The sequence below is a fragment of the Chrysochloris asiatica genome, unplaced genomic scaffold (genome assembly GCF_000296735.1).
Source record: "Chrysochloris asiatica unplaced genomic scaffold, ChrAsi1.0 scaffold00005, whole genome shotgun sequence".
Classification (NCBI taxonomy): domain Eukaryota; kingdom Metazoa; phylum Chordata; class Mammalia; order Afrosoricida; family Chrysochloridae; genus Chrysochloris; species Chrysochloris asiatica.
The window spans coordinates 10,879,884-10,903,187 of record NW_006408523.1 but is presented as its reverse complement, the minus strand read 5'-3'; the positions used below and the strand labels follow the sequence as shown (position 1 = coordinate 10,903,187).

At 40.1% G+C, this 23,304-nt stretch overlaps 1 pseudogene; it reads right to left on the bottom strand.

The window, feature by feature from the left end:
* Positions 1–425: 425 nt before the first annotated feature.
* Positions 426–23,304, bottom strand: part of LOC102829487 — a 69,622-nt pseudogene continuing 46,743 nt past the window's right edge.

The following is a 23,304-nucleotide window of genomic DNA, read 5'->3' as shown; positions in this document are numbered from 1 at the left end:
TCTCCACTCTTCTCCCTTGATGGTCCCTGGGACCTCCACTCCTAGAATGCAAGGTTAATCACTCCCCTCTTTGCTACAAAACGTCTACCTTTATGTTCCCAACCCTCACAATCTGTCTTGATAACAATTATTCACTATAGTATCACAAGAGACCGATCCACATTTCCTTTCATGAGCGCTGCCTAGACAGATTGGATACCACTCAGTGGAGGTTCTAATTTCCTCCATGCCCTCTGGATCTGGGTTCCCTCTTGAAAGCTTGTAAGCCAGTCACTTCTTGCCTTTGTAGTCCCCCCACTTTGGGTAGCCAATGTCCAAGTTGCCCATCCCTGTCTACTCTCTGTATGGAGAGGGTGGGAATGATCCTTGCTATAAAGATTTGTTCCCTCTTTTGAGCTACTGCATCTACAGGTCCACAATATTTTTTAAATTAAAGCAGTTCTTGCTACTGTGTATGTCACTTTGAAGTTAGCCAAATGAGCAGAGGCATGTATGCCAGCAGCCTCTTGGGAAGACTCCTATGTAGCCAAAATCATGTAACTTGTATTCCAGACCATCTAAGTTGCCAGAAGTTTCTAATGAATATTTGGCCAATATTTTCTTCTGCTCCCTGGCATTTGTGGCCACTGTGATTGGGTACCAAGACTGAACAAGAGTAGTTTCAGTCCCGTTTGTAAGCCAGTAACCCTCTGAGTCTGTGTGTTCTACTGTGAAGAGAACATTCCCTCTGGGACTACAGAGCCTTCAGGAACATCTTTTATTTCTGTTGGAAGATGTCCATCATATTCTCAAGAATGTAGTTCCACCCATTTTCATTGAAGACATCATCTTGGAAATGCTTTTGTAAACCTGTTTGACTTCCTGAATTTTCTCTTTGGTCATTATTTTGCCTTTTAAGTACTGATTAAGAATGTACTGCAACCCATGTTTCACCTTCCTCACTTCCGAGTTTTCTATTGTCTTTTCACAGCAACCGGAGTACAAATAAGCTTTACTTGTATTGGGTAGGCATTGTTTAGAGTGATTATCCTTGTAGGAGTCAATGGCCAGAAGGCTGCTGAACTCAGCTTCTCCTCATAGAGTTTTTAACCCACCGTGTCTAACCCTGAGTGGAATGTTCCTTTTTTATCGCCCTTTAAGTGATTGGGAGACTAAAGAAGGGTTTAAGGAACAGGAATTCATGTTAAAGGAGGAAGAACGTGTTTAGCTGCACTGTAGAACAGGTGTAAATATGTGGGAGAGGTTGGAGTTAAGGAAATTTTTTTCAGGAGAGGCACCTCATAACAGGGAGATTCTGAAGGTGGGGCAGGTCTTAATGGATGGCAAGGTGGGGCAGGTCTAAACTGATGACAGGGTGTGACATTGTGGTGGGCGTGTGACAGAGTAAATAAAGTGGAGGTCAGTGGAGTTGAGGAGGTCAGGGCCTTGTGAGGCAGATTATCAGATGGATTATCAATGTGGCTGTTTGGGTCTGTTATCTTTCTAACTTTCTAGGTAAATTATTTCAGCATTATAGTTGTTTTTGTTACTAGGTGCCCTCAAGTCAGTTCTGAGTCATAATGACCCCGTGTACAACACAATGACTTGACGGCATCTGACAACAACAACAACAACACAACAAAAGACGGCCTGGCCCTGCACTAGCCGCACAATATTTGCTCTATGTGAGCCTATTGGTGCAACCAAGGAGCTCTGGTAGCGTAGTGGTTACAAATTGGGCTGCTAATCTCATGGTCAGCAGTTCGAAACTACCAGCTGTTCTGCAGGAGAAAAATGAGGCTTTCTGCTCCCATAATGATTTACAGCCTCGGAAACCCCGTACAGGGTCGCCATGAGTCAGAACCGACTCCGCGGCACATCACAACAACAACAACAAGATTGGTGCAACCACTGTATCAATCTATCTCATTGAGAATCTTCCTCTTTTCACTCCTCCTGGACTTCATCAAGTTTGATGCCCTTCTTCAGGGTCTGGTCCCTCCTGATGACATGTCCAAAGTATGTGAGACCAATTGTTAGCATTCTTGATTCTAAGGAGCATTCTGACTATCCTTGTAAGGCAGATATTTTTGTTCTATTGACAATCCATAGTAGATGCAAGATTTTTATTACCAACACCATAATTCAAAAACATAAGTTCCTTGGACTACCTTATTCATTGTCCAGCTATCACATGCATATGAAGTATTTGAAAAACCATGATTTAAGTCAGTCCTCAAAGTGATGACTTCTTAATACCTTGGCGGTGGTGGTTATGTGCCGTGGAGTCAGTTTCAACTTATAGCGACCCTGCATAGGGTTTCTGAGGCTGTAAATCTTTACGGAAGCAGAAAGCCTCATCTTTCTTCCACAGAATGGCTGATAGGTTCGACTGCTTACCTTGAGGTTAGCAGCCTGACTCATAACCACTATGCTATCAGAGCTCCTTTTTAACTCGTTAAAGAGCTCTTTATAGTAATAGCTTAAAAATGAAACTCTTTCTCTTGGTAAGATCAATTCAAAGCTGGAAAGGTCCAGTTAAAATATGATTTATAGTGTGCTTAATCATCCCATTTGTGTGTGTGAATTGGGTGAAGCTTTACAGATCTAGTTCAACTAGAAGAGATGAGAAGGTAAAAGTTGAACAGAAAATTTCAAAGCACAGCTCAAGAAAAGGCAAGTATTATAATGAAATGTGCAAAAGGGAAGAACAGGTTCAGCATTTCTCAGACTGAAACAACTGAAGAAAAATGTCAAGCCTTAAGCTGTGAAGTTGAAGAATTCTTTAGGGGAGCACAGTGGCTGCTTGATTCTTCTCATTTGTACAAATGTAAATCTGGGGAATATGTGTGGGAATGGCTATTAAAGATTGATGCACTGGGAATAATGGTGCAAGAAACAAAGTTGGGAGTCTGGGACAAGATGATTCAGACTTCTGTGCAAGCCATTTTGCCACTTGAACCAAATGAACCAGCTGATCCAACAGTGCTTGAAGTGGCAGTGGCAGAGAGACACTGTTTAAAGTTTTTTGCAGACCTCTTTCGGTGAATCACAACACAGACCTTAGTGCAAAGCTTTGCCACCCTCTGTAGATAACTACTCTCCTTTTGGGAAACAACTTTTTTGGCTTGTTACTGGGCCTTAGTAGAGACTTAACACTTGGCCAAGGCCACCAAGTCACGATGTAGCCTGAGCTTCCCGTAATGAAGTGGGTGTTGTCTGATGTTGGATGTGCACAGCAGCACTCCATTATTAAATGGAAGTGGTACATATGAAATTGGACTTGAACAGGATATGAAGGCACAAGTAACGTTCATGGGGAAGTGGCCCAAATGCCATGATCCTCACTATCTTCACATTACCATCTTTCTTTAAGACTGCACCTATGGCCTTTTGGGGAGTACCTTACAATCAGTTGACTGAGGAAGAGGAAATGCATGCCTGGTTTACAGATGGGTCTACATGCTATGCAGACACCACTTGGAAGTGCACAGCAACTACACTGCAAGCCCCTTTTTAGGACCTCTATGCCTTCACATTGGTGAAATGAAATCTTCCCAGTCAGCAAAACTTTGAGCAGTGCACCTGTTGTTCATTTTGCTTGGAAGGAGAGCTGGCCAGATGTGCGACAGTGTACTGATTCATGGGCTGTAGCAATAATTTGACTGGACACTCAGTGACTTGGAAGGAACATGACTGGAAAATTGGTATCAAGGCATGTGGATTGATCTCCCTGAATGAACTAAAAAAGTGAAGATATTTGTGTCTTATGTGAATGGTCACCAAAGGGTGACCTCAATAGAGGTAGATTGAAACAATCAAGTGGATAGAATGATGTAGTCTGTGGATACTGGCCAGCCTCTTTCCCTAGCCACTCATGTCACTATCCAAGAGGCTCATGAACAAAGTGACACACTCAAAATAGGACTGGGAAAGAGCTGCCTCCTCAAAGTAGAGCTGACCGTGATAATGTGAATGGACTTTCATTTGCTGATGGGGCACAACTCAAAATGAATACAAACAGCTGAAAACATCCACTGATAATCTGAACATGGAAAGTATAAAGTACGGATATAGAAAAATTGAAAATTGTCAAAAATGAAATAGAACTCATAACATTGATATCCTAGGCATTAGTGAGCTGAAATGGACTGGTATTGGCCATTTTGAATCTGCCAATCACGTAGTTTACTATGCCAGGAATGACAAACTGAAGTGGGATGGCACCATATTCACCATCAAAATGAACTTATCAAGATCTGCCTTTAAGTACAACACTGTCTGTGATAAGATAATATCCATATGCCTACAAAAAACACCAATAAATACCACTATTATTCAAATTTACCACTAAAGCTGGTGAAGATGAAATTGAAGAATTCTATCAACTTCTTCAGTCTGAAATCAATCAAACATGCAATCAAGATGTATTGAAAATTACTGAAGATTAGAACACAAAAGTCAGAAACAAAGAGGAAGGATCCATAATTGGAAAATATGGCCTTGGTGGTAGAAATAATGCTGGGGACTGCACGGTAGAATTTTGCAAGACCAATGACTAGTTTATTGCAAATACCATTTTTAATCAATATAAAAGAGCACGCTACTCTTGGACCAGATGGAATACATAGAAATCAAATGGACTACACCTGTGAAAAGAGACGGTGGAAAAGCTCCATATCCTCAATCAAAACCAGGTCAGGGGCAGACTGTGGAACAGATCAGCAATTGCTCATATGCAAGTTCAGGCTGAAGCTGAAGAAAATTAATACAAGTTCACAAGAGACAAAATATGACCTTGAACATAGCCCACTTGAATTTAGAGATCATCTGAAGAACAGATTTGATGCACAAGACACTAAAGACTGAAGACCAGAAGAGTTCTGGGATGACACCAAAAGAGATGATTACATGAAGAAAGCAAAAGGTCACTAAGAAGGCAGAAAAAAGGAAAGACCAAAATGGATGTCAGAAGAGACTCTGAAACTTGCTCTCCAATGTAGTGATGCTGAATCAAATAGAAGAAATTAGGAGGTAAAAGAGCTGAGCAGAAAATTTCAAAGGTTAGCTTAAGAAGAAAAAGTCAAATATTATTTTTTAAAAATGTGCAAAACCTGGAGTTAGAAAACCAAAAGGGAAGAATACTCTCAGCATTTCTCAAGCTGAGGGAGATGAAATAAAAGTCCAAGCCTCAACTTGATATATTGAAGGATTCTATGATCAAAATATTGAAGGATACAGAAAGCATCAAAAGAAGATGGAAGGAATATACAGAGTCACTATACCAAAAAGAAATGGTTGATTTTCAAACATTTGACAAGGTAGCATATGATCAAGAGTCAACGATCCTGAAAGAAGAATTCCAAAGTGCATTGAAGGCATTGGCAAAGAACAAGGCTCTGAAAGATGATGGAATACAAATGGAAATCTTTTAACAAACTGACAAGGAATAGGAAACACTGACCCATCTATGCCAAGAAATTTGGAAGACAACTACTTGGCCAACTGACTGGAAGAGTACCATATTTGTGCCCATTCTAAAGAGAGGTGAAAGAGTGGAATGCGGAAATTATCAGACAATCTCATTAATATAGCTTGTAAGTAAAATTTTGCGAAAGATAATAAAAAAATGGCTGCAACCATACATTGACAGAGAACTTTCAGAGATTCAAGCTGGATTCAGAAGAGGATGTGGAATGAGGGATATCTTTGCTGATGTCAGATGGATCTTGGCTGAAAACAGAGAACACCAGAAAAATGATTACCAGTGCTTTATTGGCAATCAAGATGTACTGATCATTACTGGTGATTGGAATGCAAAGGTTGGGAGAAAAGAGGAGGGATCAGTAGTTGGAAAATATGGCCTTGGCGATAGAAATGATGCTGGAGATCGCATGATAGAATTCTGCAAAACCAATGATTCGTTCATTTCAAACACCTTCTTTAGACAGCAAAAGAGATGATTATACACATGGACCTCACCAGATGGAATACATAGAAATAAAATTGACTACGTCTGCAGAAAGAGACGATGGAAAAGGTCCATATTATCAGTGAAAACAAGGCTAGGGGCAGACTGTGGAACAGACTATCAATTACTCATATGCAAATTCAAACTGAAGCTGAAGAAAATGAAAACAAGTCCACGAGAGCCAAAATACGACCTTGAATACATCCCACTTGAATTTAGAGATCATCTGAAGAACAGTAGAAAGCTGGACAGTGAATAAGGAAGACCGTAGAAGAATTGATGCTTTTGAGATATGGTGTTGGAGGAGAATATTGAAAGTGCCATGGGCTGCCAAAGAACCAACAAATACATGTTGGAAGAAGTGCAGCTAGAGTGCTCCTTGGAGGCCAAGATGACCAAACTTCATCTCTCATACTTCAGACATATTGTCAGGGGGTACTAATCGCTGGAGAAGGATATCATGTTTGGTAAGGTGGCTGGTCAGAGAAAAAGAGGAAGATCGCCAATGAGATGGATTCGCCAAGTGGCAGCATCGATGGACTCAAGCGTGGCAACCGTAGTGAGTCCATCGATGCTGCCACTTGGCGAATCCATCTCAGGATTGGGCAGTGTTTTGTTCTGCTATGCATAAGGTCGCTATGAGTCGGTATTGACTCGATGGTACCTAACAACAACAACAACAATTATTAAACAATTAGGTCCTATGGAGCTCAGCTTTTCATCACGTATTGAATGAGACATTATGCAGGAAGACTCAGGAGAATGTATTTAGTCTGAAGATTGTACAAATAAATGAGTAAACATTGATTCAAACATATCAGCTAAATAAAGCAAAATGTGACCCTGCACTGAGCATTCTAGGAGTGGTGGTTACATGAACATTACCCTTCAAATAGTCTATTGTGGTTATGTGCCATCTAGTCCGTTCTGACCCTTATCGACCCTGCATAGGGTTTCCGAGGAGCAGCTGGTGAGCTTGAACCACCGTCTTTGCGATTCAAACCGATTTTGCAGTCCAGCAGTACACTAGGACTCCCAAATCGTCAATAGCATCATGTTAAACTAATGTTTGGTAAGTTTAGGAAATGTTTATTGCACTATTGCAGCCTCTGAGTTTGCATTGCTGAGACAGTAGTGATCTAGTGACCCTCAATGCCCCTGGGAGAGTTGAGGGAGGGAGCTGGAGAAGCAAACACACAATTTCAGTGCATGAGTTCTGTATCAGGTAGAAGCATCCACAGATGGCCACAGAGGCCAGGAAGGTGCAGCGTTTTGTGGTGTGCACATCTGTACTGGATTGAATAGTGTCATCCCAAAATTCAGTCTACCTGGAACCTCAGAATGGGAACTTATCTGGAGATCGGGTCTTTGCAGATGTGATTAATTAAGATGAAGTGATAGTAGTTTTGTTGTTGTTAGGTGCTGTCGCATCTACTCCGATTCATAGTGTTCCTATGCACAATAAAGCCTATGCAAATAGTCCTGTGCACAATAGAGCCTATGCAAATAGTCCTGTGCACAATAGAGCCTATGCAAATAGTCCTGTGCACAATAGAGCCTATGCAAATAGTCCTGTGCTGTATTCACAATTGTTACACTTGAGCCCATTGTTGCTCCGTCTAAGCCAATCCATCTTGTAGGGAATATTCCTCTTTTTTTTTGCTGATTCTCCACTTTACCTATCATAATGTCCTTCTCCAGAGATTGGTTTCTCTTGACAGTATGTCCAAAGTATGAGAAATGAAGTCTCATCATCTGGTTTTTAAGGAGCATTCTGGCTGTATTTCTAATACAGATTTGTTTGTTCATAAGGCAGTCCATGGTACTTTCAATATTCTCCTCCAACCCCATAAGTCAAATGAATCAATACTTCTATAGTCTTCCTTATTCACTGTCCAATTTTCATTTACATATGAGGCTACTGAAAATACCATGGCTTTGGTCAGGTGTACCTTAGTCCTCAAACTGACATCTTTGCTCTTGAACACTTTAAAGAGATCTTGTGCAGCAGATTTGCTAATGCAATACGTCATTTGATTTCTAGACTGCTGCGTTCATGAGTGTTGATTGTGGATCCAAGCAAAATGAAGTCTTTGACAACTTCAATCTTTTCTTTATTTAGCATGATGTTATTTATTGGCCCAGTTGTTTAAGGTGAAATCTATATTGAAGGCTATGGTGTTTGATCTTCATCAGTAGGTATTTTATGCTCTCTTCACTTTCAGAAAGCAATGTTATATCATCTGCACATTGCAGGTTGTTAATGAGTCTTCTTCCAATCCTGGTGCCATGCTCTTCTTCATATAATCCAGTTTCTTGGATTATTTGCTCAGCATACAGATTGAATAAGTATGGTAAAAGAATATAACCCTGGTGCACACCTTTCCTGATTTTAAACCATTCAGTGTCCCCTTGTTCTATTCGAATGACTGACCATTGGTATATGTACAGGTTCCTCTTGAGTACAATTAAATGTTCGGGAATACCCATTCTTCACAATATTACCCATTATCTGGTCGTGATTCACACAGCCAAAAACTTTTGCATAGTTAATAAAACACAAATAAACATTGTTCTGTTTTCTGTGTTTTCAGTCAATATCCATCTCCAATGGTTTGTGTTCTTACAAGAAAACACACAGAGGAGAAGATGTGTCTAGAAGCCAAGAAACACTGAGAATTGGCAGAACCTCCCAAAACTAGGAGTGAAACAGGGATCTCCCTTAAAGCTTCCACAAGGGCCCAACCTAACCAACACCTGGATTTTGAACTTTTAGGCTTCAGAACTGTGTAAGGAATAAATTTGTGTCATTTAGAGCCACTTACTTCATGGTATTTTGTTAAGGCAGCCCTAAGAAATGAATGCAACATGTTTTCCCAACTCCTCAATAGCTTGAAATAGCGATTGTTGGTGTTAGGTGCCATTAAGTCAATTCTGACTCACAGCAACCCTGTGTGTAACCGAATGAAATACTGCCTGGTCCTGTGCTAGCCTCCCAATTGTTCCTACACTTGAGCCCATTGCTGCTGCCATGGGGCTAATCCATGCAGCATCAACTCTACTGCAACAACAAAAGACACAAAGGGTAGTTTATCAGCTAGTTTTGACTTTGTCTTACATTCAACAACCAACTCGTCAGCAAGTCCTGTCAGCTCTGCCTTCAGATTGCGCTCCTCACCACCTCACTGCTGTCACTGGGGCCAAGTCACCGTTATGTCTCCTTGCTGCTCTCTTAGTTTCTGCCCTTACTGTTTTCCTTTACACATCAGTCAGAATGATCCTGTTTTTGTCATTTCATGTCTGACTTATCTGCTCAAAATTCTTCAAAGGACCTTCCATTCCACCGGGCATAAAACTAAAACCCAAACTCCTTTGGTCCAGTCCCCACTCTCTGCTTGGCTTTCTTGCTCAGTTCGCACACTCAGCCCCAGTCATAGAGACTTGATGCTCTTCCTCAGTACAGCCCTTCCTTAATGATGCCAAACACCCTCCTGCCTCAGGCCTCCCCACCTGCCAACATTGTTCCCCATTCCTCACTCATTTCCCTACCTCCCTCAGATACCTGCTCAAGTCATCTCAGGGGTCCTCTCTAGCACCCTACTTAAACAGCCAAATAATCCTCCCCTTCTCCCTTCCCTCTGACGGATTCTGGATGCCATCAGCTTCTCCATCCTATCTCCCTTTCGTGTGTGGATCATGACTACAGAGTTTACTTCTTTGCAGCATTATCTCTGCATGTGAACTCCACAGAAATGGGAATTTTTTTTGTATGTGTCATTTGCTGTGATATTCCTAGCACCTAGAACAGTGGATGGTGCCTTACAGGAGCAGAGGGTGTCTACCCAGGATGCACTGTGATACGGACCACTCTTAGGGGTGAGGGATGCTTCTCAGAATGATTAGATGCACACAGCCTGGCAGGGTCGTGCTAGGCTAACATCTAACCAACACTTTCACAACGGGTAGATGCTTCATTAGGGGATAGTTGGCAACAGACTGAGAGGAGATGAGAGCCCTGTGAAGGTCAGTCCACAGAAGAGGAAGGGGAGATAGGAGAGATAGGGGGGATGCAAGGAGACTCTTGCTATCCTGTGTACCACCCTCCCCGTCCTCACACTGCCTCAGGGCACAAAGGAAGCACTCCACGAGTTACACTGACACAAGAACTGCTACAATGGACTCAAGCATGAAGCTGGTCTAGGATCAGGCACTGTTTCTGTTATGCACCAAGTCACCATGCGTTGGAGCTGACTCAATAGCAAATAACCACAACCATTTTATAGCTAGATGAGAGAAATGAGACTCAAACAGGCAAAGCAACTTTCCAAAGACAGAGATGTAGTGAGAACAGAGAACCAACCTCAGTGCCCTTTCTGGAACACACTGTTGCCAAAGGGAGAGTCTGAACCACCTCTGGTCTGTGCCTTCTAGAGCTAGCTTGCAAATTGCCTTTGGGATACGTGATATAACTGCCAGCCTCACATTAGAGAAAAGCAGGTGAGTAGCAGGGACTCGTGACCTCTCTTTTGGTTGTCCCCACTGTCCAACCATAAATAACCAAGTCAAATGGAACCAAGTCAGTCCGTCGCCATCCTGCTGTTTCCACCCCCTAGCAGTTGATTCCAATGCATAGCAACTTCACAAGACAGAGTAGAGCTGCCTCATAGGGTTCCCAAGCTAGTAATCTCTACAGAGAAGTCCTAGGGTCTGACTGTTAACCCAAAGATCAGTGATTCAAACCCACCAGCAGCTGAGCAAGAGAAAGTTTGTTCCTGTAACAATTTTAGTGAATTGGAATCAATTGGATGGCAATGCCCTTGGCTTTTGGTTTCATATTTAGGGAGTCTTGGTGCGATACTGTAGGATAATCACTGACCTGAAAGGTCATTGGAGCTGCAAGGTCAGTGCTTCAAACCAACCAGCTACTCCTTTGAACAGACTCAACAGCACTTAACTAACGGATGGAAGATTACCAGGCCTTTTCTCTCATAGAACTGCTGATGAGTTTGAACTACGGATCTTTCAGTTAGCTGTCAACATTTAACACTGCTACCCGGGTTCCTTTAACACAAAATGTTGTTGTTATTGTTAGGTGCCTTTGAGACAGTTCCATGCACAACAAAATGAAAGTTTCCGCTCCTGTGCCATTCTCACGATTGTAATGTTTGAGCCCATGATTGCAAGCACTGTGCAGTTCATCTTGTTGAGAGTCTTCTTTTCCAAGACCCTCTGATTTACTAAGTATGATGTCATTTTCCAGGGACTGGTTCCTTCTCCAAAGTCCTTGAGATGAAGTCTCTCCATCTTTGCTTCCAAGGAGCATGCTGGCTGTACTTCTTCCAAGAAAGATTTGTTTGTTCTTCTGGTAGTTCATGATGCATTCAATATTCTCCACCAGCACCACAATTCAAATGCATCGGTTCTTCAGTCTTTCTTAACCACGGCCCAGCTATGCCATGTATCTGAGGCAATTGATAGTACAATGGTTGGGGTTAGGTCCACCTTGGTCCTCAAAGTGATACCTTTGCTGTTTAACACTTTCAAGAGGTCTTTTGCACCAAATATACCTAATGCAATACGTTCATTGCTTGATTTCTTGACTACTGCTTCCATGAATATTGATTGTGGATCCAAACAAAATTAAACCTTTGGAAAGTTCATTCTTTTCTCCATTTATCATGATGACATTTATAGGTCTAGTTGTGGGGAGTTTTGTTTTCTTTACACTGAGTTGTAATCTGTACTGAAGACTGCATTCTTTTATCTTCATCTACAAGTGCCTTAAGTTCCCTTCACTTTCAGCAAGCAAGGTTGTGTCAACTGCACCTTGTGGATTATAAATAAGCTTTTTTCAAATCTGGATGTTGCAGTCTTCTTCATATAGTCCAGTCTCATGGATTATTTGCTCAGCGCACAGATTTCATAAGTATGGGGAAAGGATACCACCCTGATGCACACCTTTCTTGATTTTAAACTGTATTAAAAGATGCTGAAAAAGGTATGGACTATACAGATAGAATGAAATCCCTGAAGTATCACTGTGGAGTACCGCATGTATCTGCCATTGTTCAAGGCTTCCCATGTGTTTCCACATATACTCAGAAGAGCCATGTAGGGAAGGTGGTGTGACCCCCATCTTAGAGTCAGGGAAACTGAGACTCAAAGTTGGGAAGTTTCTTGCCTATATCCAATGCTGGGTGGAGTCAGTCTTTGACTGGGTTCTATCTGGCTCCCAAACTCATGTTCTTTCTGCTGCACCAATCTGTCCCCTTATAACAACAGGGTGATTTCCAAATTAGGGTGTTTGTCTTGAACATCCATCATTTCTAGGCTGTTTTATTAATGATCAAGAGACACAAACCAGAGAAGGGTGTTTCCAGTGTCATTAAGTTTTTCTCTTAAGGTCTTAGCCAGGCTGTAATTATTTCAAGTACAAAATGTGACTCTCTCCTGTTTGTCAGGTTTGGTTTCTATTTTGTCTTCTTGCCACACTTCTTAGGGAATCTCAGGACGTTTGGTAGATCTGATAGAAGTGTCCCTTCAAGAAGACTCCCGACATTATCTGGTTATAAGAAGAAAATGAAGACATGTATTTCAAATACGAAGAGTTGACCTGGAAACTATAGGTCTCTTCTTTGAAGGACACCTTTCACGTTGCTTGTTTGTTTTTAATAATGGCTGGAGCTCTTGACCAGGGCCTGCTTCACAATGTGAGATTTATTATTGGACATTTTTTCTAGTTCCTTTGATGGAAAGTGGTATACAGCATGGATTACAGGAGAGAAAAATGGAAATCATGGTAGTCAAGTAGAAAACGGATTCAGTAATCTAGGTCTGAAGTGATAGAAAATGCTTAGTCAAGGTTGGAGATAGAGAGAATTAAAGACCGAAAAAAGTGAAGATTTGAGAGAAAGAACTTGAAAAGGAGGAAGGATGCAGGATCCCAAACGCAGGATGAAAATATGACGTGAGTCAATCAGATTCCAAACATTCTGACCTGGATAAACTGAGGCACTATGACTCTGCTGACTGAGATAAAGACATCAGAAGGCAAGAGGAAATTATTTTTGTGAGTGAAAGAGAATGAGAAGGAATGTATTAGAAAAATCCAGGCTGAAAGCTAGAATGGAAAAATAGTTTTGGAATGGTCAGAATTAAAATGAAACTATAAGGGTAGGTATAGATGGATGAAAGCCTAAGAGACAAATTCAAACGTAATGGGCAGAGTATGAAACGACTGCCTCTCAGTAGCAGCCACGTGGAAGCCTCCATTCTCCCTGCCTCCCCACACTTTTCTGTTCCTATTCAGTAAAATGTTGAATACCTGGGCAGAGGCAGAGACAATTATATCCTTCCCCAATTGGATCAGAGACTGTAATAGTTAGGATTCTGTGTCACCTCGACCAGGCCAGGACTTCCAGAGGTTTAGCAGTTGAGACATGCTTATTCCCATGATGATAAAACCTAATTCAGACATAGTTAACTTTGATGAGTGGCTATGAACAGCCAATCAATTGAAGGGATGCTTCCTTTGGGGTGTGGCCTGCTTCCAATATAATGGACACACGGGAGGCACTCTCTTTCTTCCACTGGGGACCTGGGACTCTGCAATTGTAAGCCCTTTTCCCTGAAAATAAACATCTCTCTCTATATATACATACATATGTTTCACTGGTTTTGCTTCTCTAGAAAACCCAGCCTAAGACAGAGAGCATAAATAACATTTGTCACTTATATGGACCATTTCATCAAAGATGAGATGAGGAGCTCTGGTAGCGTAGTGGTTACGAATCGGGCTGCTAATCTCAAGATCAGCAGTTCAAAACTACCAGCTGTTCCGCAGGAGAGAGATGAGACTTTCTGCTCCTGTAAAGATTTACAGCCTCAGAAACCCTATGCAGGGTCGCTATGGGTCGGAATCGACTCGACGGCACTTAACAACAACAACAACAACATCAGAAATGAACCCTAGCTAGCCTCCTTGTTATTCATGTCTCCTCCCCCTTGGTTTGAGCCACCAATTATAGACTCTCTTTGCATACATGAAATTGTTTTTATGTCTGGTCCTTTTTCTCAATCATAGAACTCTCATACTCTGAATTGCTCCTCCTTGGAAATCCTATACAGGGGGGTTATGAGCCAGAACTGATTCAGTGGAACTCCGGGATGAGGCAGCAGTTAATACACTCTGCTGCTAAGCAAAAGGTTGGAGGTTCAAGTCCACTTAGAGTCAATTTGGGAGTAAGGCCTGATGACCTACTGAAGAATCAGTCATTGCAAACCTAATGAAACACAATTCTACTCTGATAACTTAGGGCCACCATGAGTTAGAACTGACTAGATGGCAGCTTGTACTGGTAGAGGACTTCTGATCCTTATTACATAAACCTCTAGTCCCTGTCTCATCACCAAGCCCTGGACTCCTATTTTCACATTTTCTGCCATCAGGACCTGAAGTTGACAGCGATGATGACCCAGTTTTAATTTCCTCATTATTAGCTGTTCATTCTCATAGAGGGATCCGGTTTGGTGATAACCATGATTGTGAAAATGCAAGTCTTACAAGAGGTTTATGTATCTTGTAATGGGGTGATGTCTTCTGAGTCAACTTAGAATCCAGAATTCATGTGTCACTCAAAGTTTGCATGACTTACTAAAGAACCCCAGGCTTTCTCCTACAATTCTGACGTGTACTTCATTTTCTGAGCCAATGCCATAAACTTCTTGTTATCATACATAACACCATCAAGATGATATTTCACATTAAATTGTTTGCTTTATCAGATATAATTTAAACCACTTGGATAATTTGGGAGACAGTTAAGGAAAATTTACTTAACACATCTTACATTTTGAGCAGTGATGGAGTATTCAATAAGCAAGATAATCATGTATGTAGAATACTAACAAAACAAGGGTACCAGTTGTCCAAAGCAAAGATCCATGGCTGCCAAACAAACAGGAAACAAGGAAAAGTGAGAACTGCAGTGGAAGGGAACTGGAAAGGCCCAAAATAAGACTGATACCAGCTCCAGGACATGAGAATGTGCTGGCCAGAAATAAAGTTCATGCAGGGCCATGAGGGTGCCCATGCGCAAGGTTGTTTAAGCTCTGAGGTCCCTACCACTTCAATGCCTTTGTGACTATCAATGTCTGCAGTCATCTTTGTAACTGAGACTCCTTATCTCAGCAGGTCTTTTGGGAGTATACGGTTTCTTTGTAATAAGCAAGAGGTGGGAATGGATGTTGAGTCTAACTTTGTTGCTACATTCACCCAGTGTGCAACTGGATCCACTATGAGTGGTCACTGGACAAAGATGGATTTTATTAATTGTTGTTAGGTGCCATTGATTTGGTTCTGACTCATAGTGAATTTATGCACAACAGAACAAAACGCTGCCTTATCCTGTGCCAACCTCACAATTGTTGTTGCATTGAGCATACTGCTGCTGCCACTATGCCAACTCATCATGTTGGAGGTCTAGCTCTTTTTCACTCACCCTCCACTTTACAAATGTCCTGTTTTCCAAGTACTGTTCCATCATGATAATATGTCCAAAGTGGTAGCGATGGAAGTTTCACCATCCTGACTACTAAGGAATATTCTAGCTGTACTTCTTCCAACACAGATTAGTTTGTTCTTCTGGTAGTCCATGATAGTTCTAATATTCTTCTTCAACACCATAACTCAAATGCATCAATTCTTCTATGGTATACCTTATTCACTGTCCAACTTTAGCATGCAGATGAGGCTATTGAAAATACTGTGGCTTGGGTCATGTGCACCTGACATCTTTGCTCTTAAACACTTGAAAGAGGTCTTGTACAACATTTGTTAATGCATTACATTGTTCAGTTTCTTGACTGCTCCTTCCATGAGTGTGGACAGTGGATCCAAGCAAAATGAAGTATTTTACAACTTCATTTTTTTCTCCATTTATCATGATGCTATTTATTGTTCCTGTGGTGAGAATTTTTTTTTTTTTTTGCTTTACATGGAGGTGGAACCAACACTGAAGATTGTGATCTTTGATCTTCATCAGCAAGTATTTTAAGTCCTCTTTGCTTTCTGCAAGCAAGATTGTATTATCTGCATATTTCAGATTGTTAATGAGTCTTTCTCTAATCCTGATGCCATGTTCTTCTTCATTTATCCAGTTTCTTAGATAATTTGCTCCGCATATAGACTGAAAAGTACGGTGAAAGAACACAATCCTGGCACACATCTTTTCTGATTTTAAACCATTCAGTGTTCCCTTGTTCTGTTTCAACAATTGTCTCTAGGTCGGTGTATAGGTTCCTCATAAGCAAAATTAAGTGTTCTGGAATACTCATTCTCTGAAATGTAATCCACAGCTTGTCATGATCCACACAGTTGAAAGATTTTGTGTAGTTAATAAAGCACAGGTAAACATCTTCCTGCTATTCTGTTTTCATCTAAGATCCATTTGACATCAGCAATGCTATCCCTTGTTCCACGTCCTTGTCTGAATCTAGCTTAAACCTCTGGCAGTTCTCTGCCAATGTACTGTTGCAGCCATTTTTAAAAAAATTATCTTTAGCAGACTTTTACTTGCATGTGATATTGTCCAATGATTTCCGCATTCCATTGTGTCACCTCTCTTTGGAGTGGGCACAAATACATATTTCTTCCAGTCAGTTGGTCAGGAACTGCCTCTCATTGTATGTATAGGTTCCAAATGAGCAAAATTGTTTTTAAATTCCCATTCATTGAAATATTAAAATTGTTTGTTATGATCCAAACAGTTGAATGACTTTGCCTAGTCAATAAAACACAAGTAAAGATCTATCTGGTATTGTCTGCTTTCAACCAAGCTCCATCTGACATCAGCAATGATATCCCTCATCTCATGTCCTCTTCTGAATTCAACTTGAATTTCTGATAGCTCCCTGTTGATATGCTGATGCAACTATTTTAAACTTATCTTTGGCAAAAATTTACTTACATGTGATATTAATGATATTGTTGGATGATTTTCACATTCTGTTGGGTCACCTTTCTTTGGAATGGGCACAAATATGGATCTCTTTCAATTGGTTGGCCAGGAGGCTGTTTTTTAAATCTCTTGGCATAGACAAATGAATACAGCCAGCATTGCATCTGTTTGTTGAAACATCATAGCTGATATTCCATTAATTCCTGGAGCCTTGCTTTTTGCCAAGGCTGTCAATGTAGCTTGACCTTCTTCCTTCAGTTACATCAGTTCTTTATCATATGCTACCTCCTGAAATGGTTGAATCAGTTGTTTTGGGTACAGTGACTATGTTTACTCTTTTTATCTTCTTGTATTATTCAATATTTTGATCATAAATATGTCGATATTGCGTCTCAAGGCCTGAATTTTTTCTACAGTTATTTCAGCTTGAGAAATTGTGAATGTGTTCTTCTGTATATTGTTTTGTTTGCAACTGTTGTTGTTGTTGTTAAGTGCCGTCAAGTTGGTTCTGACCCATAGTGACTCTGTATAGGGTTTCTGAGGAGTGACTGGTGAGCTTGAACTGCTGACCTTGCAACTAGTAAGTCTTAATAATTTAATTATTGATTTGTTACAGATGGATTTAGCAGTTGGCACAACTCGAATAGGATCAATAAACATGAAAATAGCTTAATTCACAGGTTGTATGTTATCCTATTTAAGCCAAAGGCATAGTTTTGGCTTAACTCATGAAATGGAAACAGACATTAATGAAGAATGTCAATATTGGAAAGTCATTTTGCAAAGCAAAATGTTGCTGTTGTTATAACAATTGCTTAATATGGACTACCTTTTTGAGAAAGAAATTAGTGTTTGGGACTCCACAAAATGGAAAATTTGGGGGTTTACTTGAATTTATTGCTCAGTTTGATCAATTTTTAGCAGGTCACATCTCAAAATATGGTAACACAAGAAAGGGTAACCCATCATATAGGTCTAAAACAAGATGTGAAGAATTAATAAACTTAATAAGTGATAAATAAGTTTGATCAATGATTTCCAGTGAAATCAGTGTAACTGGATGTTTCAGTTTCTCTGTAGATTGCATTCTTGATCTTTCTTATACAGATCAGCTAAGTATTGCTTTAAGATATACATTTTAATAGATGAAAAACCTGTTGAGCTAGTTATCACATTTACTAGCTTGAAAATTCACACTGGTTGTTGCTGTTGTTCTGACTCATAGCGACTCTGTATAGGGTTTCTGAGGAGCAGCTGGTGAGTTTGAACCACCGATCTTGTGGTTTAAACTGACCTTGCAGTCCAGTACTTACCCTATAGCACCACAGCATTGTCATAAGACTGGCCTCCGCACTTAGAAAAACTCATTTTGCAAATGTCACACAAGTCCTGAAGTACTTGATTTGCAATTTCTCTACCAGTATGACTTCAAATACTTCAGGACTTGTGTGACGCTTATAAAAAATGATTTTTTTTCTAAATGCAGAAGCCAGTTCTATGATAAGGAGCTCTGGTAGCATAGTGGTTATGAATTGGTCTGCTAACCTCGAGGTCAGCAGTTCAAAACTATCAGCTGTCACACTGGAGAAAGGTGAGGCTTTCTGCGCCCATAAAGATTTACAGACTTGAAAACAGGATCATTATGAGTTGGAACCAACTCCATAGAGCATAACCACCACCACCATCGCCACTGGTCTTATGAAAATGCTGTCAATATGTCAGGGCATTATAAATGTATACAAAAGAAAAATTAAGAACATAATGAATATGTCATTTCCATACCTTGTGTGGCACACTCACTTAATCTTGTAGGACACCGTAGATTGTTTTCTGGAAGCAGTTGATTTTTTTCCCTACTGTTCAGTTACTCTACACATTTTTTTCTTTTTTGCTTCCTTTACTCAACTATAGGCAGTTCTTAAAACATATTTAAGCAATGATTGAGTATTAAAATGTCTTTCTAATACACATTAGGAAGCTCATACTGTAGCAGTGAATGAAACCTAGAATTTCACAATCAGAATCTTGATGCCTTAGAAAACATTGAGGAACATCAGATTCAAAAAGGAGATACCAAAAGAGAAGTTGAAAACATTGTCTACAAATTTCAAACACCAGAGTATGTATTTATATTGGTTATGTGGAATAATATATGGCAGCAGTTTTCATCGGATGAATCAAGCTTTCAAACCTCAGAATACATTTAAGGAAATGCACAGATCTCTGCTAGTGATTGACAGGATATTTACATAATTTAAGAGACGATATTGAACATTTTGTAAAGACAACAAAATCCTGAAGCAGTTCACTGTCACAGAAGCATTAGAAAGAAAAAGTAAATTGCATAAATGCTGCAGAAGTATTGAATGCCAGAGATCAACTATGCATAACCATGTAGGTACTACACCATCATTAAGATACTTGAGTTTTGCATGAAAAGAAGGGTGAAAGTATATGAAGTTTTTTCAAATAGATTTCTTCCTTACACAATGTGCTTATGTTGTTGTTGTCAAGTGCCATTGAGTCACTTCTGACCCATGATGACCCTGCATAGGGTTTCCAAGGAGCAGCTGGTGAGCTTGAACCGCCAACCTTGTGGTTCAAGCTGATTTTGCGGTCCAGCACATTAATCCACAGTGCCACACCAGGACACAGGAAAAACTTTCGTATTTCTAGTTTTAATGTGCCTGTACTTATCGACTTGACGGCACTTAACAACAACAACAACATACCTGATGAAAAATGCATGAAGGCATTCAAGAAATTAGTGCTGGCTTACCCCGATATCTTAAGCACAGACCTTTATGGGGAAGTGTGACCATTTCATTCTTACATGGGAACCAAATTTACATATTCAGAAACTACACATTTTACTCATGTAGGCATGTTGTTGTTGTTAGGTGCCGTTGGGTCAGTTCCAACCCATAGCAACTCTGTATAGTGCTTCTGAGGAGCCGCTGGTGAGCTTGAACTGGCGGCCTTACAGTTCAGAGCAACTTTGCAGTCCAGCGCATTAACCCACAGCTCCACACAATGTATATTTATTTCCCAGTGTTGAAATATATACATATTACTAACTTTAATGATCACAAAAGGCACAAAATAACTCTGATTTTCATCCCTAAAGAAACTCAAAAATTTTTGGAGTACAAAAATGATTCAAGGAAGACTCCATCCACCACCCTTATACATGGAAGTTGACACTGTTCAGCAGCTTAATTGTGACAATATCACAGAAGAATTTGAGTAAAGAATAGAAAGAAATGTTTAAAATTATAACCTGTTAGAGATGAAAGATTTACTTAAAAATAAAACACTGCAATTTGTTGTAATATTTGTTTCATTATCATTAAATTTCTTTTGACATCTTTTCATTTGTTAATTTATGGTGGTGGTGATATGCCATTGAGTCAGTTCTGACTCACTGAAACCCTATAGGGTTTCCAAGGAGCAGCTGGTGAACCATTGACCTTGCAGTTAGCAGTCCAGTACTTATCCCATAGCGTCACATCAGGACTCCATTTATTTATAATTGTAGCATTTATGATTGAACAAGCATCAAATTGAAGTCTGAGTTGTTGAAAGCAAAACTGGTGAAAGTAAATTTTTCATTGTTTGAGATAAACAGAATTTTGCAATAATTGGCGAATCAACAAAATCCACTGACTCCTTTTCTTTGCTGTAGAATATGTAGAATATCTTCTTATAGAGACTGTGGTATGTAGCAAAAATCTTACTACCTACATCCACTAAAAATTTTACAGTCCTGTTCATCTCACTCTACTAAAATGGTACTGGCCACTTTTGTTTCCAATCATGGATAATTAATACATGCAAACCCGCATGCACGCACACACAGACACAAACACACACAAATATGAGAGGACTCAAAAAAGTTTGTGGACAAATGGAATGAAAAGATAATGAAATTTTCCCACAAACTTTTTTTTAAAAAAATGTTTTATTGTATATATATATATATAATAAAATGTTTTATTGTGAATTATGTGATAGTTTGCTTGGGAGAACATTAGTTTTACATTCATATTCATTCTATCATATATCGTTTCATTGCCATGGTTACAATCCCTTCAATGCATCATCAGAAAAATATGGAACGCTTCACGAATTTGCGTGTCATCTTTGCGCAGGGGCCATGCTAATCTTCTCTGTATCGTTCCAATTTTAGTATATGTGCTGCCTAAGCGAACACGCCACAAACTTTTGATACCTCACCAAAACTGAGCTTGGTTCAAGAGCTAGAAAGGCCACTGTTTGTAAACATTCCTTTAATTAGAAACATTTATCACACAAAGCAACCACTAATCTGTCAGTTTGTCATAGTGTGCTGGTTTGTATGTTGCTGCGAAGCTGGAAGCTATGCCACAGATATTTTAAATACCAGCAAGGTACATTCATGGTGGACAGGTGTCAGATGAGCTTCCAGACTAAGACAGACTAGGAAGAAGGAGAGGCAGACTCCATCTGAATGTTTAGCCACTGAAAACATTATGACTAGCAGTGGAACACTGTCAAATAGTACCAGAATATTGAATATTGAAACACAATGAATAGCACCAAATATTGTCAGGTTTGGTGGCAGAAGGTGAGCCCCTCTGGTTGGAAAGCACTCAAAATATAGGGGAAGAGCCATCTCCTCAAAGTAGAGTTGACCGTGATGACACAAATGAAGTAAAGCTTTCAGAAGTTTCATTTGCTGATGGGGCACAACGCAAAATGAGGAGAAACAGCTATAAACATACATTAATAATCAGAACATGAACATGGGATGTACAAAGTTTGACTTTAGGAAAATTGGAAGTTATCAAAAATTAAGTAGAAAGCACAAAGACCAATCTCCTAGGCATTAGCGAACTGAAATGGACTGGTATTGGCCATTTGAATCTGACAATCATATGGTTTATTACGTCAAGGGTGACAAATTGAATAGGAATGGCAATACATTCACTATCAAAGAGAACATTTCAAGATCTATCTTGAATATAATGCTTTATGTGATAGGATAATATCCATATGCCTACAAGGAAGACCAGTTAACACCACCATTATTCAAATTTATGAACCAACCATTAAATCCAGTGATGATGAAATTGAAGAATTCAAGGAGCTCTGGTAGCATAGTGATTACGAGTCGGACTACTAACCTCAGGGTCAGCAGTTCGAAACTACCAGCTGTTTTGCAGGAGAAAGATGAGATTTTTCTACTCTTGTTAAGATTTATAACCTCGAAAACCCTATACCAGGTTGCTATGAGTCAAAACTGACTCCACAGCACACCATCACCACCACCTACAACAACTTCTTCAGTTTGAAATTGATCAAACATGATATTAAGATGTATTGACAATTACTGGCAATTGGAATGCAAAGTTTGGAAACAGAGAGAAGGATCAGTAGTTGAAAAATTAGCCTTGGTGGTAGAAATGATGCTAGACATTGCTTGATAGAATTTGGCAAGAACAGTGACTTCTTCATTGAAAATACGTTTTTTAAACAGCGTAAAAAATGACTATACACATGGACCTCTCCAGATAGAATACAAAGAAATCAAATTGTGTACATCTGTGAGAAAAGACAATGGAAAAACTTCATATCATCAGCCAAAACTAGGCTAGAGGTAGACTATGTAAAAGGCCACCAAGTGCTTAAATGCAAGTTCAGTCAGTGAAAAAGAGGAAACCCTTAGTGAGGTGGATTGGGATAGTGGCAGCAGCAGTGGACTCAAGCTTAACAACCGTTGTGAGGATAGTTCAGTGTTTCATTCTGTCGTGCATAGTTTCACTATGATTCAGAACTGACTCAATGCTGCCTAACAACAACAATCACAAAAACAATTCATGTCAGTTCTTCCTAAAAATCATGTTGTTGTTGTCAAGTGCCATCCAGTCGTTCTGACTCATAATGACCCTGCATAGGGTTTCTTAGGAGTGGCTGGTGAGCTTGAACCACTGATCTTGCGGTTCAAACTGACTTTGCAGTCCAGCGCATTAATCCACAGCACCACAAACCTCTAATCAAGTTCCTCAGCTCTGGCAAGGCCCACCTTGCACTATGCCATTGTCAACCTAAGGTAAAAAGACAATCCTGGGAGATACTGACATCTGCCCCTGATCCTGCCCTGTTGAATTCCTCTGTTGTTGTCCCACATGTGTGTGGCTTTGTAGGATAATCACTGGATTGCTACCCACAAGGTTGGAGGTCCAAACCCATTAGCCACTCCTCGGTAACCCTATACAGGGTTGCTATGAGTCGGAACTAACCTGCTCACAGTTAACAAAAACAACAAAAATATCCCATTGGGATGGGTGAGTAAACAGAGGAAGGGGCACCACAGACTATTAGTATTTATGCCATAGCCTGCCCTGGATAGACCTA